The following is a 5,000-nucleotide window of genomic DNA, read 5'->3' as shown; positions in this document are numbered from 1 at the left end:
AGTGCTGCGTCGCCGGCATCGGCGTCGAAAGAAGCCGAGCCGAAAAAAGTTAATGTACAAACGTGCAAGCATACTAACCTAACCCTAGGTAAGGCATGTCAGAGCGAAAGACAGTAATTTCGAATGAGCCAAGAAAGAGCGGTGCGGGGCCGGTCGGAGCGCACCCTTTTCTCGGTGGCTGGCGGGCGAGAGAGTGCTGCGTCGCCGGCATCGGCGTCGAAAGAAGCCGAGCCGAAAAAAGTTAATGTACAAACGTGCAAGCATACTAACCTAACCCTAGGTAAGGCATGTCAGAGCGAAAGACAGTAAACTCGAATGAGCCATGAAAGAGCGGTGCGGGGCCGGTCGGAGCGCACCCTTTTCTCGGTGGCTGGCGGGCGAGAGAGTGCTGCGTCGCCGGCATCGGCGTCGAAAGAAGCCGAGCCGAAAAAAGTTAAAGTACAAACGTGCAAGCATACTAACCTAACCCTAGGTAAGGCATGTCAGAGCGAAAGACAGTAATTTCGAATGAGCCAAGAAAGAGCGGTGCGGGGCCGGTCGGAGCGCACCCTTTTCTAGGTGGCTGGCGGGCGAGAGAGTGCTGCGTCGCCGGCATCGGCGTCGAAAGAAGCCGAGCCAAAAAAAGTTAAAGTACAAACGTGCAAGCATACTAACCTAACCCTAGGTAAGGCATGTCAGAGCGAAAGACAGTAATTTCGAATGAGCCATGAAAGAGCGGTGCGGGGCCGGTCGGAGCGCACCCTTTTCTCGGTGGCTGGCGGGCGAGAGAGTGCTGCGTCGCCGGCATCGGCGTCGAAAGAAGCCGAGCCGAAAAAAGTTAAAGTACAAACGTGCAAGCATACTAACCTAACCCTAGGTAAGGCATGTCAGAGCGAAAGACAGTAATTTCGAATGAGCCAAGAAAGAGCGGTGCGGGGCCGGTCGGAGCGCACCCTTTTCTAGGTGGCTGGCGGGCGAGAGAGTGCTGCGTCGCCGGCATCGGCGTCGAAAGAAGCCGAGCCAAAAAAAGTTAAAGTACAAACGTGCAAGCATACTAACCTAACCCTAGGTAAGGCATGTCAGAGCGAAAGACAGTAATTTCGAATGAGCCAAGAAAGAGCGGTGCGGGGCCGGTCGGAGCGCACCCTTTTCTCGGTGGCTGGCGGGCGAGAGAGTGCTGCGTCGCCGGCATCGGCGTCGAAAGAAGCCGAGCCGAAAAAAGTTAAAGTACAAACGTGCAAGCATACTAACCTAACCCTAGGTAAGGCATGTCAGAGCGAAAGACAGTAATTTCGAATGAGCCAAGAAAGAGCGGTGCGGGGCCGGTCGGAGCGCACCCTTTTCTAGGTGGCTGGCGGGCGAGAGAGTGCTGCGTCGCCGGCATCGGCGTCGAAAGAAGCCGAGCCAAAAAAAGTTAAAGTACAAACGTGCAAGCATACTAACCTAACCCTAGGTAAGGCATGTCAGAGCGAAAGACAGTAATTTCGAATGAGCCATGAAAGAGCGGTGCGGGGCCGGTCGGAGCGCACCCTTTTCTCGGTGGCTGGCGGGCGAGAGAGTGCTGCGTCGCCGGCATCGGCGTCGAAAGAAGCCGAGCCGAAAAAAGTTAATGTACAAACGTGCAAGCATACTAACCTAACCCTAGGTAAGGCATGTCAGAGCGAAAGACAGTAATTTCGAATGAGCCAAGAAAGAGCGGTGCGGGGCCGGTCGGAGCGCACCCTTTTCTCGGTGGCTGGCGGGCGAGAGAGTGCTGCGTCGCCGGCATCGGCGTCGAAAGAAGCCGAGCCGAAAAAAGTTAATGTACAAACGTGCAAGCATACTAACCTAACCCTAGGTAAGGCATGTCAGAGCGAAAGACAGTAAACTCGAATGAGCCATGAAAGAGCGGTGCGGGGCCGGTCGGAGCGCACCCTTTTCTCGGTGGCTGGCGGGCGAGAGAGTGCTGCGTCGCCGGCATCGGCGTCGAAAGAAGCCGAGCCAAAAAAAGTTAAAGTACAAACGTGCAAGCATACTAACCTAACCCTAGGTAAGGCATGTCAGAGCGAAAGACAGTAATTTCGAATGAGCCATGAAAGAGCGGTGCGGGGCCGGTCGGAGCGCACCCTTTTCTCGGTGGCTGGCGGGCGAGAGAGTGCTGCGTCGCCGGCATCGGCGTCGAAAGAAGCCGAGCCGAAAAAAGTTAAAGTACAAACGTGCAAGCATACTAACCTAACCCTAGGTAAGGCATGTCAGAGCGAAAGACAGTAATTTCGAATGAGCCAAGAAAGAGCGGTGCGGGGCCGGTCGGAGCGCACCCTTTTCTAGGTGGCTGGCGGGCGAGAGAGTGCTGCGTCGCCGGCATCGGCGTCGAAAGAAGCCGAGCCAAAAAAAGTTAAAGTACAAACGTGCAAGCATACTAACCTAACCCTAGGTAAGGCATGTCAGAGCGAAAGACAGTAATTTCGAATGAGCCATGAAAGAGCGGTGCGGGGCCGGTCGGAGCGCACCCTTTTCTCGGTGGCTGGCGGGCGAGAGAGTGCTGCGTCGCCGGCATCGGCGTCGAAAGAAGCCGAGCCGAAAAAAGTTAAAGTACAAACGTGCAAGCATACTAACCTAACCCTAGGTAAGGCATGTCAGAGCGAAAGACAGTAATTTCGAATGAGCCAAGAAAGAGCGGTGCGGGGCCGGTCGGAGCGCACCCTTTTCTCGGTGGCTGGCGGGCGAGAGAGTGCTGCGTCGCCGGCATCGGCGTCGAAAGAAGCCGAGCCGAAAAAAGTTAAAAGTACAAACGCGATGCTAATGAGCGAGCCGTTGTCTCGACTAATATGTAGGGGGCGTTCGATCGAGCGTCTGGCTTGAGCGCTTGTCGGCCTAGCAGAACGGTCGCATTGTTATGCCCGGGTTTTAGGCACCGCTGCAGGCGGCCGGCAGAGCTCTTGTTTGTGCGAAACTGAATGGATCGAGCCCGAGAGAGGGCGAGCAAAGAAAAAACGCAAATCGCTCCGCCTGGCACTGCCGGCGAGAGCGTGGACGTCGCGGCCAGCGACTGTCGAAGCCGAGTACGGCCGCAGGCGATCGCCTCGGTCTTAAACGAATGCGACGAGCACGCGCCGGGCGGCCCAGCAAGGGCCGAGCGCAGCTGTCGCAGCTATCTGGTTGATCCTGCCAGTAGTGATATGCTTGTCTCAAAGATTAAGCCATGCAGGTGCAAGTACGAGTTCTCGTAAAGCGAAACTGCGAATGGCTCATTAAATCAGTCTTGGTTTATTTGGTCTCGTAAGCGAAGTGGATAACTGTGGTAATTCTAGAGCTAATACATGCATTAAGCGCCGACTTCGGGAGGCGCGCTTTTATCAGATCAAAACCGACCGGGTTCGTCCTGTGACGTTTGATGACTCTGGATAACCACGCGGATCGTACGGTCTCTGCACCGACGACGTATCATTCAAGTGTCTGCCCTATCAACTGTCGAAGGTACGCTACGTGCCTACCTTTGTGATAACGGGTAACGGGGAATCAGGGTTCGATTCCGGAGAGGGAGCCTGAGAAACGGCTACCACATCCAAGGAAGGCAGCAGGCGCGCAAATTACCCATTCCCGACACGGGGAGGTAGTGACGAAAAATAACAATACAGGACTCTAACGAGGCCCTGTAATTGGAATGAGTACATCCTAAAACTCTTAACGAGTATCCATTGGAGGGCAAGTCTGGTGCCAGCAGCCGCGGTAATTCCAGCTCCAACAGTGTATGCTAAAGTTGTTGCGGTTGAAAAGCTCGTAGTTGGATTTTGGGCGAGCGCCGCCGGTCCGTCGCAAGGCGTGTCACTGGTTGCGTTCGCCTCACCTTCGGTTCTCCGTCGGTGCTCTTGACTGAGTGTCGGCGGTGGCCGATAAGTTTACTTTGAAAAAATTAGAGTGTTCAAAGCAGGCTGTTCGCCTGCATAGTGTTGCATGGAATAATGGAATAGGACCTCGGTTCTATTTTGTTGGTTTTCGGAGCACGAGGTAATGATTAAGAGGGACAGACGGGGGCGTCCGTACTCTGCCGTTAGAGGTGAAATTCTTGGATCGGCGGAAGACGAACTACTGCGAAAGCATTCGCCAAGAATGTTTTCTTTAATCAAGAGCGAAAGTCAGAGGTTCGAAGACGATCAGATACCGTCCTAGTTCTGACTATAAACGATGCCAACTAGCGATCGGGAGGCGTTACCATGACGACCTTTCCGGCAGCTTCCGGGAAACCAAAGTCTTTGGGTTCCGGGGGAAGTATGGTTGCAAAGCTGAAACTTAAAGGAATTGACGGAAGGGCACCACCAGGAGTGGAGCCTGCGGCTTAATTTGACTCAACACGGGGAAACTCACCCGGCCCGGACACAGGTAGGATTGACAGATTGAGAGCTCTTTCTTGATTCTGTGGGTGGTGGTGCATGGCCGTTCTTAGTTGGTGGAGCGATTTGTCTGGTTAATTCCGATAACGAACGAGACTCTGGCATGCTAAATAGTTACGCGACCTTCTCGGTCGGCGTCTAACTTCTTAGAGGGACTAGTGGCGTTTAGCCACACGAGATTGAGCAATAACAGGTCTGTGATGCCCTTAGATGTCCGGGGCCGCACGCGCGCTACACTGAGTGAAGCAGCGAGTGTCTAACCTAGGCCGAAAGGTCCGGGTAACCCGTTGAACCTCATTCGTGATTGGGATAGGGACTTGCAATTGTTTCCCTTGAACGAGGAATTCCCAGTAAGCGCAAGTCATCAACTTGCGTTGATTACGTCCCTGCCCTTTGTACACACCGCCCGTCGCTACTACCGATTGAATGGTTTAGTGAGATCCTTGGATCGGCCCCGTCGCGGCTGGCAACGGCCGCGTCGGCGTGTCGAGAAGACGATCAAACTTGATCATTTAGAGGAAGTAAAAGTCGTAACAAGGTTTCCGTAGGTGAACCTGCGGAAGGATCATTACCGAAAGTGGTGGTAGGCCCCGGCCGACCGCGCACTTAATTGTCTTTGGGTGCCGCCGAGAGGGCGGCCGTCAATCGGGG

At 54.4% G+C, this 5,000-nt stretch overlaps 1 non-coding gene across 1 annotated transcript; it reads left to right on the top strand.

Annotated features, from left to right (window-relative positions):
* Positions 1–3,110: 3,110 nt before the first annotated feature.
* LOC144418864 (small subunit ribosomal RNA) lies at positions 3,111–4,920 on the top strand. The gene has a single exon (XR_013473705.1). It is a non-coding gene; the product is annotated as a small subunit ribosomal RNA (ribosomal RNA).
* The last annotated feature ends 80 nt before the right edge of the window (positions 4,921–5,000 follow it).

The sequence above is a fragment of the Styela clava genome, unplaced genomic scaffold, assembly GCF_964204865.1.
Source record: "Styela clava unplaced genomic scaffold, kaStyClav1.hap1.2 HAP1_SCAFFOLD_61, whole genome shotgun sequence".
NCBI classification, from domain to species: domain Eukaryota; kingdom Metazoa; phylum Chordata; class Ascidiacea; order Stolidobranchia; family Styelidae; genus Styela; species Styela clava.
Note: the sequence above shows the minus strand (reverse complement) of the source record. Positions and strands in the feature narration are given on the sequence as shown.